The following is a 12,476-nucleotide window of genomic DNA, read 5'->3' on the forward strand; positions in this document are numbered from 1 at the left end:
CTGCACTCTGACATTATTTGCCTCCATGCATTCGTCTGTGCTCTGTCAGTGTGGGAGGACAGCATGAGCTCAGAGAACATTTCATCACGAGTGCGTTTTTTTTTCTTTCTAATCTTCACTAGCCTCTGGGAAGGAGAAGATCCTGTGATCATTGAAACACATGCAGCTGGTGGAGAAAAAAAAGGGACAGTGGTATTTAAAAAGACACCTTTTATAAAACAGTGGCTACACTTTTTCAGGGTAAACCTTGCTGTTAACCTTGTATACATAGCACATGTTCTTTCGTTACAAGGTCGCATTTTGCCTCCCCCCACCGCGTGGCTACCCCTCAACCCTCCCTCCTCCCTGTGGCTAACAGCGGGGAACATTTCTGTTCAGCCACAGGCGAACAGCCCAGCAGGAACGGCTCCTCTGAGTGTCCCCTGAAGAAAAGCACCCTATTTCAATCAGGTGACCATGAATGATATCTCACTCTCCTGAGGATAACGCAGAGAGATAAAGAACGGATGTTGTTTGAACGCCAGCAAACATACACTGCAATGCTTTGTTGTACAATGATTCCCGAGTACGTGTTACTGGCCTGGAGTGGTAAAGTGTCCTACCATGAAGAACGCAATAAGGCTGCCCTCCCCAGAAACCTTTTGCAAAGGCTTTGGGAGTACATCCAGGAGAGCCGCGAATGCCAGGGCAAATTAATCCTTTCACATGCTTGCTTTTAAACCATGTATAGTATTTTAAAAGGTACACTCACCGGAGGTCCCTTCTCCACCTGGCGGGTCCAGGAGGCAGCCTTGGGTGGGTTCAGGGGGTACTGGCTCCAGGTCCAGGGTGAGAAACAGTTCCTGGCTGTCGGGAAAACTGGTTTCTCCGCTTGCTTGCTGTGAGCTATCTACAACCTCATCATCATCATCATCTTCTTCGTCCCCAAAACCTGCTTCCGTGTTGCCTCCATCTCCATTGAAGGAGTCAAACAACACGGCTGGGGTAGTGGTGGCTGAACCCCCTAAAATGGCATGCAGCTCATCATAGAAGCGGCATGTTTGGGGCTCTGACCCGGAGCAGCCGTTCGCCTCTCTGGTTTTCTGGTAGGCTTGCCTCAGCTCCTTAAGTTTCACGCGGCACTGCTTCGGATCCCTGTTATGACCTCTGTCCTTCATGCCCTGGGAGATTTTGACAAAGGTTTTGGCATTTCGAAAACTGGAACGGAGTTCTGATAGCACAGATTCCTCTCCCCATACAGCGATCAGATCCCGTACCTCCCGTTCAGTCCATGCTGGAGCTGTTTTGCGATTCTGGGCCTCCATCATGGTCACCTCTGCTGATGAGCTCTGCATGGTCACCTGCAGTTTGCCACGCTGGCCAAACAGGAAATGAGATTCAGTTCGCGGTTCTTTTCCTGTCTACCTGGTCAGTGCAACTGAGTTGAGAGTGCTGTCCAGAGCGGTCACAATAGAGCACTCTGGGATAGCTCCCGGAGGCCAATACCGTTGAATTGTGTCCACAGTACCCCAAATTCGACCCGGCAAGGCCCATTTAAGCGCTAATCCACTTGTCAGGGGTGGAGTAAGGAAATCGATTTTAAGAGCCCTTTAAGTGGAAAAAAAGGGCTTCATCGTGTGGATGGGTGCAGGTTTACATCGATTTAACGCTGCTAAATTCGACCTAAAGTCCTAGTGTAGACCAGGGCTATGAGTTTAGGTCAAACTTAGCGGTGTTAGATCAATTTAACCCTGCACCTGTCCACACGACGAAGCCATTTTTGTCAACTTAAAGGGCTCTTAAAATCGATTTCTGTACTCCTCCCTGACGAGGGGATTAGTGCTGAAATCGACATCGCTGGGTCGAATTTGGAGTAGTGTGGATGCAATTCGACAGTATTGGCCTCCAGGAGCTATCCCAGAGTGCTCCATTGTGACCGCTCTGGACAGCACTTTCAATTCAGATGCACTAGCCAGGTACACAGGAAAGTACCGGGAACTTTTGAATTTAATTTCCTGTTTGGCCAACGTGGCGAGGTCATCAGCAGAGGTCACCATGCACAGCTCATGGGCACAGGTGACCATGCAGTCCCAGAATCGCAAAAGAGCTCCAGCATGGACCGAATGGGAGGTACTGGATCTGATCGCTGTATGGGGAGATGAATCTGTGCTATCAGAACTCTGTTCCAAAAGATGAAATGCCAAAATATGTGAAAAAATCTCCAAGGGCATGAAGGACAGAGGCTAGAACAGAGACCCACAGCAGTGCCGTGTGAAACTTAAGGAGCTCAGGCAAGCCTTCCAAAAATCAAAAGAGGCAAACGGCCGCTCCGGGTCAGACCCCCAGACATGCCGCTTCTATGACGAGCTGCATGCAATTCTAGGTTGTGCCCCTACCACTACCCCACCCCTATACGTGGGGAGGGGTCTCACGCAACAGGGATGAGGATTTGGGGGATGAGGAAGATGATGATGAGGAGGATGAAACCGTTCTCCCCGACAGCCAGGAACTGTTTATCACCCTGGAGCCAATACCCTCCCAACCCTCCCAAGGTGGGCTCCCGGACCTGGAAAGTGGAGAAGACACCTCTGGTGAGTGTACCTTTGTAAATATAATACATGGTTTAAAAGCAAGCATGTTTAATGATTAATTTGCCCTGAAGACTTGGGATGCATTCGCAGCCAGTACAACTATTGGAAAAGTCTGTTAACGTGCCTGGGGATGGAGTGGAAATCCTCCAGGGACATCTCAATTAAGCTCTCCTGGAGGTACTCCCAAAGCCTTTGCAAAAGGTTTCTGGGGAGGGCAGCCTTATTCCATCCTCCATGGTAGGACACTTTACCAGGCCAGGCCAGTAGCACGTAGTCTGGAATCATTGCATAAGAAAGCATGGCAGCGTATGGTCCCAGTGTTTGCTGGCATTCAAGCAACATCTGTTCTTTATCTCTCTGTATTATACTCAGGAGAGTGATATCATTCATGGTCACCTGGTTGAAATCGGGGAATTTTATTCAGGGGACATTCAGAGGTGGCCATTCCTGCTGGGCTGTTTGCCTGTGGCTGAAATCATCCCCGCTGTTAGCCACACAGTGGGGGGAGGGGTGAAGCGATCATCCCAGAGAATTGGGGGGGGGGCGCAAACTTGTACCGAAAGTACATGTGTTATGTAATGTTAACAGCTTGGTTCACTGTGAAAGAGTCTACCCATTGTTCTCTAAAATGTGTCTTTTTAAATACTACTCTCCCTTTTCTTCCTCCCACAGCTGCAAATGTTTCAACGCTTCCCCTATCATCTCTGTTCCAGAGGCTAGCACAGATAAGAAGGTGAAAAAAATGCACTCATGATGAAATGTTCTCTGAGGTCATGCAGTCCTCCTGCACTGAAAGAGCTCAGCAGAATGCATGGAGGCAAGCAATGTCAGAATCCAGGAAAGCACAAAATGAACACGAGGCACTAGAGGAGAGGTGGCAAGAGCAAGAGGAGAGGTGGCGGGATCAAGATGATAGGTGGCGGCAGCGTGATGAGAGAAGGCAGGATGCAATGCGGAGGCTACTGAAGGATCAAACTGATATGCTCCGGCGTATGGTTGTGCTGTAGGAAAGGCAGCAGGAGCACAGACCGCCACTGTAGCCCCTATGTAACCAACCACCCTCCTCCCCAAGTTCTATAGCCTCCTCGCCCAGATGTTTAAGAATGCGGCAGCGGAGGGCGGGGTGGCAGCTCCGGGCACCCAACCACTCCACCCCAGAGGACTGCCCAAGCAACAGAAGGCTGGCATTCAGTTAGTTTTGAAGTACAGTGTGGCTTTGTCCTCCCCTCCTCCACCACCCCACCTGGTGCTTCCCTCCTCCCCCACCCCTCCTGGGCCACCTTAGCAGTTATCTCCCTATTTGTGTGACGAATTAATAAAGAATGCATAAGTTTGAAACAACAATGACTTTATTGCCTCTGCAAGTGGTGATCGAAGGGGGGAGGGGAGGTCGGATGGCTTACAGGGAAGTAGAGTGAACCAAGTTTTCATCAAGGAGAAACAAACAGAAATGTCACACTGTACCCTGGCCAGTCATGAAACCGGATTTTCAAAGCTTCTCTGATGCACAGCACGCCCTCCTGTGCTCTTCTAACTGCCCTGGTGTCTGGCTGTGTGTAATCAGTGGCCAGGCGATTTGCTTCAACCTCCCACCCCGCTATAAACGTCTCCCCCTTACTCTCACAGATATTATGGAGCACACAGCAAGCAGTAATAACAATAGGAATATTGGTTTCGCTGAGGTCTAACCAAGTCAGTAAACTGCGCCAGCGTCCTTTTAAATGTCCAAATGCACATTCTACCACCATTCTGCACTTGCTCAGCCTATAGTTGAACAGCTCTTGACTACTGTCCAGGCTGCCTGTCTATGGCTTCATGAGCCATGGCATTAAGGGGTAGGCTGGGTCCCCAAAGATAACCATAGGCATTTCAACATCCCCAATGGTTATTTTCTGGTCTGGAAAGTACCTTTCCTGCAACTGTTCAAACAGACCAGAGTTCCTGAAGATGCGAGCATCATGTACTTTTCCCGGCTATCCCACACTGATGTTGGTGAAACGTCCCTTGTGATCCACCAGTGCTTGCAGCACCATTGAAAAGTGCCCCTTTCGGTTTATGTACTTGCTGCCTTGGTGTTCCGGTCCCAAGATAGGGATATGCATTCCGTCTATCTCCCCACCACAGTTAGGGAATCCCATTGCAGCAAAGCCATCCACTATGACGTGCACATTTCCCAAAGTCACTACCCTTCAAAGCAGCAGCTCAGTGATTGCATTGGCTACTTGGATCACAGCAGCCCCCACAGTAGATTTGCCCACTCCAAATTGATTTCCAACTGACCGGTAGCTGTCTGGCATTGCAAGTTCCCAGAGGGCTATCGCCAGTCGGTTGTAAACTGTGAGGGCTGCTCTCATCTTGGTATTCCTGCGCTTCAGGGCAGGGGAAAGCAAGTCACAAAGTTCCATGAAAGTGCCCTTATGCATGCAAAGGTTTCGTAGCCACAGGGATTCATCCCAGACCTGGAACACTCTGCGGTCCCACCAGTCTGTGCAGCACCATTGAAAAGTGCCCCTTTCGGTTTATGTACTTGCTGCCTTGGTGTTCCGGTCCCAAGATAGGGATATGCATTCCGTCTATCTCCCCACCACAGTTAGGGAATCCCATTGCAGCAAAGCCATCCACTATGACGTGCACATTTCCCAAAGTCACTACCCTTCAAAGCAGCAGCTCAGTGATTGCATTGGCTACTTGGATCACAGCAGCCCCCACAGTAGATTTGCCCACTCCAAATTGATTTCCAACTGACCGGTAGCTGTCTGGCATTGCAAGTTCCCAGAGGGCTATCGCCAGTCGGTTGTAAACTGTGAGGGCTGCTCTCATCTTGGTATTCCTGCGCTTCAGGGCAGGGGAAAGCAAGTCACAAAGTTCCATGAAAGTGCCCTTATGCATGCAAAGGTTTCGTAGCCACAGGGATTCATCCCAGACCTGGAACACTCTGCGGTCCCACCAGTCTGTGCTTGTTTCCCGGGCCCAGAATCAGCATTCCACAGCGTGAGCCTGCCCCATTGCTACCAGGATGTCCAAATTGTCGGGGCCCGTGCTTTGAGAGAAGTCTGTGTCCATGTCCTCATCACTCTTGTCACCGCGTTGCCGTCGCCTCCTCGCCTGATTTTGCAGGTTCTGGTTCTGAACGTACTGCAGGATAATACACGAGGTGTTTACAATGCTCATAACTGCTGCGGTGATCTGAACGGGCTCCATGCTTGCTGTGGTATGGCATCTGCAGGAGAGCAGAGTTGCAGCGGAAGCAGTGGCTGATGACGGATACCACAAGAATAGATATTTATAGAGAACAACGAGAGGACCTGCGAGGTGGATTCATGAGAGCAGAGTTGCAGCGGAAGTGGGAGCCCATGACAGCCAACATGGAGAAATTCGCTATCAAGGCAAGAGCAGGAGAGCAAAGTTGCAGCGGAAGCGGTGGTTCGATGACAATGGTTAGCAGTCCTTCTGCACCATCTGCTGAAAGCAGTATGGCGTCCACATGGAAAAAAGGGGTGAAATGATTGTCTGCCGTTGCTTTCACGGAGGGAGGGGCGACTGACGACATGTACCCAAAACCACCTGCAACAATGTTTTTGCCCCATCAGGCTTTGAGAGTTTAACCCAGAATTCCAATGGGTGGCAGAGACTGCAGGAACTGTGGGATAGCTACCCACAGTGCAATGCTCTGAAAGTCGATGCTAGCCATGGTACTATGGACACACACTGCCGACTTAGTGCGCTTAGTGGGGACACACACAATTGACTGTATAAAATCGCTTTCTAAAAAATCGACATCTATAAATTCGACCTAATTTCGTAGTGTAGACATACCCACAGAAGATTAGGGTTAGAAGAGACCTCAGGAGGTCATCTAGTCCAACTCCCTGCTCAAAGCAGTACCAATTAAATCATCCCAGCCAGGGCTTTGTCAAGCTGGGCCTTAAAAACCTCTAAGGATGGAGATTCCACCACTTCCCTAGGTAACCCATTCCAGTGTTTCACCACTCTCCTAGTGAAATAGTTTTTCCTAATATCCAACCTAGACATCCCTCATTGCAACTTGAGAATATTGCTCCTTGTTCTGTCATCTGCCACCACTGAGAACAGCCGAGCTCCATCCTCTTTTGAACCTCCCCTTCAGGTAGTTGAAGGTTGCTGTCAAATCCCCCCTAACTCTTCTCTTCTGCAGACTAAATAACCCCAGTTCCTTCAGCCTCTCCTCATAAGTCATGTGCCTCAGCCCCCTAGTCATTTTCGTTGCCCTCCACTGGACTTTCTCCAGTTTGTCCACATCCTTTCTCTAGTGGGGGACCCAAAACTGGACGCAGTACTCCAGATGTGGCCTCACCAGTCCCAAATACAGGGGAATAATCACTTCCCTCGATCTGCTGGCAATGCTCCTACTAATGCAGCCCAATATGCCATTAGCCTTCTTGGGAACAAGGGCACACTGTTGACTCACATCCAGCTTCTTGTCCACTGTAATCCCCAGGTCCTTTTCTGCAGAACTGCCGCTTAACCATTCAGTCGCCAGCTTGTAGCAGTGCATGGGATTCTTCCGTCCTAAGTCAGGACTCTGCACTTGTCCTTGTTGAACCCCATAAGATTTCTTTTAGCCCAATCCTCCAATTTATCCAGGTCACTCTGGATCCTATCCCTACCCTCCAGCATATCTACCTGTCCCCCACAGCTTAGTGTCATCTTTGAACTTGCTGAGGGTGCAATCCATCCCATCATCCAGATCATTAATGTAGATGTTGAACAAAACCAGCCCCAGGACCGATCCTTGGGGCACTCTGCTTGATACCGGCTGCCAACTAGACATTGAGCCATTGATCACTACCCGTTGAGTAAAGTCAAGTTATAGCACGTCCACCGCTTTCCCCATATCCACACAGCCAGTTATCTCATCTTTTTTTTTTTTTTTGAGATTTTCACCTATTTTATTATACACAAAAACATGACCAGAGAATTCTACTGAAGAGGCTGACCACGTCCACAACCGAATCAAACTCTAAACTGGAATTCAGTAGCTGCTCCAGCACCAGCCTCAGCCTTTTTGTTAGCACCAAGTGGAGCGGTACTGTGTCTGTAGGTATCTCTGTCAGCGTCTCTCCGAGTAAGACAAGCAGGGCATTCACCTTCCAGACCTTTGGGCCACAGTCTGCCAGACTCAGGGCGGCTATGGCGCAGGGTGGCAGGCACAATCTCAGGGGGTAGATGAAGATAATCACGCAAATACTGGATACCCTCATTGGTCAGATACCAGTAAAAGTGCCCCTCCAAGCAAACTGCTCCTTCACGTAGCCAAGCGATTTCAGTGACTGCCTGGCTTTCATGACATAGAGGTTGAGCACATTCTTGTCTGCCAGCTCTGGGTGTTTAGGCATGTGAACATCTTTCTTGGCCACCATCACTCCCTCCTTATAGAAGGCAATCAGATTGGTCAGGCATGACTTGCCCTTGGTGAATCCATGTTGATTGTTCCTGATCACCTTCCTCTCCTCCAGGGCGGTGTACCTCAGGACAGAATTTAGATCTATCTGCATATAGGAATCACTTCATCCACGAGCAAAATGCAACCTTTCTGGGATGGAATGTACCAGCTGTTCAACAGTGCACATCAATACTACACAATAGTTTAGGCCAGGAAATGAAGATTCCTACATAAGAGATGCAGTGCTAGATTAAATTTTCCTTTTAATTCTCTGGGGTGAGGTTTTATTTCACAACTTAATAATGTAGAGCAGTAACTCCAATATCAAAAAATAAGAAGCCTGCTTAATATATGAAAAATATTTTTAAAAATGCAATATAATATAAAATAATTTTAATACAACAGACCAAAATTCAACCCTGTTATAACATCCAATTAAATTCAACCACTGAGTTCAACCATTTTCAATAGAGTTACACTAAAGATGAACCTGGCTCATGGAATCATTCATTTACCATACAGGCTGATGAGTAAGCAATGATTTCATTAACAAAAAAATTACTGTCTGGATGAAAAAATGTAAGAATTATAGAATAAAATATCAGTGAATCACTTTTCTTTCCAGATCACCTTTCCATGCATGAAATAAGGTAAATGCCGTTTCAAGCCAGCTTTATAGCTATTCCAAACACCAGAAATTAAGTAGCAAACTGCACTCCATTGCTAATTTGAAAATTGAACTATTGTGTACAGTATGATAGAATCTTATTTCTGAATATGAATAAGTGAGGGATTCATTAGAAATGTGAGTGATTAAAACTCCTCCAGGCTTCATTTTTAATATCTCTGTTGCTAAACAGTGCACATTAAATATTTCAGTAACAAAAAAGAAAAGAAACAAGCAAACTCTTTAACCTCAAAATGGGATTGCAAAAGAACACTGATTTGAATCCAGTTATTTTGAATCACTCTGTATAGTGCACTGACAACCTCAGAATTAACTATGAATTTAAAACAGTGTTGCCAACAAGTGCCAATCTTTTTATGTGAAAAGAAACAACTGTGATTAAAAAATGTCATTGTATTTACTTAAGAATTAGCTGTATGTAGGTCCAGCCCAAGTCCACAAGGCACAATATAGGATTGTCCCCTTCTGTTTCCTTTACTTTTTGTCCTTTTAAGAAACATTAGCTACTGGAGCATAGGATTTGTCATACTGGATCAAAACACATGTCCATAGAGTCTGGCATCCAGGCTCCAGAACTGATCAATAGCTGATGCTCCAGAAGCAGACGGAAGCTTCTATTAGTGCCAACTGTGAAATTCAATATTTTTACATGCATGTATCTGTGCAGAGGGAGGACCAGGGTACTAAAAAATTCCTTCTTGACCCCCACAGCTGATCAACTTATACTGTATCATGAAGCATTAGATTCTTTTACCCTTATTTTACTCTACAGTATGAAAAAATGTTGATAATGCTTATAAAATTAATTAGCTTATATATTTTTAATCCATGCCTCACCATCTTCTCTGCTACTTATACCCATCCTGGGGGGCAATTTGTGTATGCATGATATGTGCTGCCAAAAAAAAAACCTGCGGTGTAGATGCACCCATAGAATCATCTGCAGATTTTGCAACTTTTCTCCTTTAAATCATTATTAAATATTTTATATAATATTGGTCTAAATACCAACCTCAGGCTTATTTCATAAATAACTTCTAGATTCTTCACTCTGAAGACCAACTATTAACAACTTTGGTTTCTTATCATTAGGACCTGATACTGCAAGGAGCATCACATAGACAGAACCCCAATGACTTCAATGTACTGTACTGTTAATGCAAAAGTGTACACAGCCTTGCATTACTTTATGTTGTTTCAGTGTTGCAGGGAGAATGGGAAGAGAAACAAAGCTATCACATGGCGTGGTTCCTCATATGTTTTGGGGCTGATAACATTGCTTAAAACATCTACCTTTTTGCAGTAATCTCTTTATTAAGCTATTAGCACAAAATACAGCATTGTTTAAAGATTTCCTTGAAACCCAGGAGTCAGAACTTCTCAATCCACCACACCCAGGCGATGAAACAAGATTCTTTTAAAGTGCTCTTCTGTGCATCAGAAAACTTGTGGGTCTCATGGCAATATGGAAGGTAGATTTTACAATGTAGCTAAATATAGTTAGGAATCTCCATACTCAAGTAAAAATACCCTCATATCAAATACAGATTTAGTTAGGGTTTGAACCACAGCACATTCAAGTCAGAAGGTGTATTTCTATTGACTGCTCTGGATCAGGACCTAACTGAAAGCACAAAAGGTTTGGAATAGGGTTGAGTTTGAAACAGAGATTCTAATCTGTTCTGATTTTTATCTGAGCAGGTTTGTCCATCCTTAATCTAAATATTATGTAAATAGTGTGGCAGGGTCAGGCCAGATGGCTAGAGGAGAGTGATCGAAGTCAGATAAATTAGCCCCAGGTTAAGTAGGTCCCTTTTTCCTGGGTAAGATAACAGGGAAGGTTCCAGAACAATCAGGAATTTTCTGGAAACGATTAAGGAAGACAGGCTGATTAGAACACCTGCAGCCAATCAAGAAGCTGCTAGAATCAATTAAGGCAGGCTAATCAGGGCACCTGGGTTTAAAAAGGAGCTCACTTCAGTTTGTGGTGTGCGTGTGAGGAGCTGGGAGCCAGAGGCTCAAGAATCTGAGATTGAGAAGGCGTGCTACTGGAAGACTGTGAAGTTCAAGCATTATCAGACATCAGGAGGAAGGTCCTGTTGTGAGAATAAAGAAGATGTTGGGAGGAGGCCATGGGGAAGTAGTCCAGGGAGTTGTAGCTGTCATGCAGCTGTTACAGGAGCCACTGTAGACAGCTGCAATCCACAGGCCCCTGGGCTGGAACCCGGAGTACAGGGCGGGCCCGAGTTCCCTGCATCCCCCCAACTCCCTACTTGATACCGGAGGAGTTGAACTGGACTGTGGGTTCCACCAGAGGGGAAGGTCTCTGGCCTGTTCTCCAATCCACTAGGTGGATCAGCAGAGACTGTGGGGATTGTTCTTCTTCCTTTCCCCATGCTGGCCAGTGATGAGGCTAACTGAGTGAACAGCAGATTTGAGCCACGAATGTGGCCAAACTGAGGGCTGTTGTGAACCTCTGAGGTGAGAAAATCCGCCAATAAGTGCAGGACCCACCAAGGCAGAGGAGGAACTTGTCACAATAGAGATGTTGCCCTACAATCAAGCTCAGTATCTCTATCACATAATCAGCTATATTTTAGTTCCTAACGATTCTCCTGGGCTCTTCTTAATGTATAATTTTATTGCACAATTTACAACTCCCACATTATCTTCCATCACTTTAATGTGCAGTGTTCTGTGTTGTCCTTGCTGCTAGATGTTTGTTAATGATTTCATAGGGTGGAACACCCAAGTGATTAAAGGAAAATGAGTACATCTAAACCAGAGCTCAGCCCTAATTCATTCCTGTTTTTCTGCTTCCCTGTAAGGTTAAACAACAGTTGATGCCTTGTGAAAAAGATTGAAAAACAACCTACTGAGAAAACACTGCAGTCTACATATCTGGTATTTATCTTCCTCTGTGTTTCTCTTTACTAGTATGAGTGATATTAACCTGGAAATGGATCTTGTTTCTTTAGAGTTTAACTGTGGATTCCTCACCTGAATCTATAACAAACAAAACCCCCACTCCACTGTATTCTACAACAAAGATCCAAAATGCTACAGCTTCAAATAGTATTACTGCAGGGTTTGGGACAATTACTGTAGAATACAGCACTATGTTCTAAAACAGAGATCCACAGTTGCCCTTATATTCTGTTGAAACTATCAGGAGTTCTGCCTGCATGAGGCTTGCAGGATGGGGCTCTCTATGATCCTTATGGAAATCATACATTAAAACCAAAAAGTTAATTCAGAGCTAAATCTTAATCACTTTGCTCTTGTAAGCAGTAGTCACCAAAGACACTTCAGTGGGATTACTGGCATGAGTAAGGATAGCAGAATTTGGACCCTGATGATTATTAATCATTAGCAAAGCAAATGGGACATTGATTTCCAGGGTCTCACTGAGCTCTTGTACTGTATTGCTACCCTTGCAAATGACCTTAATTTACAAGTAGGCAGCAGCTTCCACTATGCTCAGAAATACCAAATGTGATTTCAAATGATAAATAAAACTGATTTCTCAGTACATTCAGGGAAGTGTCTTAATTTTCACAATTCTGGTATGAGCAAAATAAGTGCAGTTGTTCATTAAAGTGTTTAGCTTTTATTAACTGTGAACTAATATACCAAAACTGCAGAGGGTCTGCTGCCAACTCCAAACTCAGCCAGCAAGTTTCTTATGAATCTGACAGATGTTTCTCTCCTGTTCTAAATCAGCCATTGAAACTAATTTTGTCCACTCCCCTTCAGAGCTTCCAAAGAACTAATGAACACAAACTGTGATTTAGAT

General features: G+C 45.7%; 1 long non-coding RNA gene across 3 annotated transcripts in view; it reads left to right on the forward strand.

The window, feature by feature from the left end:
- Positions 1-12,476, forward strand: part of LOC311528504 — a 69,010-nt gene that overhangs the window by 45,066 nt on the left and 11,468 nt on the right. For all 3 annotated transcript variants that reach the window (XR_014713614.1, XR_014713615.1, XR_014713616.1), the window contains one exon: positions 11,509-11,584. This is a non-coding gene — a long non-coding RNA (uncharacterized lncRNA). The remainder of the gene's footprint in view (positions 1-11,508; positions 11,585-12,476) is intronic.

The sequence above is a fragment of the Lepidochelys olivacea genome (assembly GCF_965140295.1).
Source record: "Lepidochelys olivacea isolate rLepOli2 genome assembly, chromosome: 11".
NCBI lineage: Eukaryota > Metazoa > Chordata > Testudines > Cheloniidae > Lepidochelys > Lepidochelys olivacea.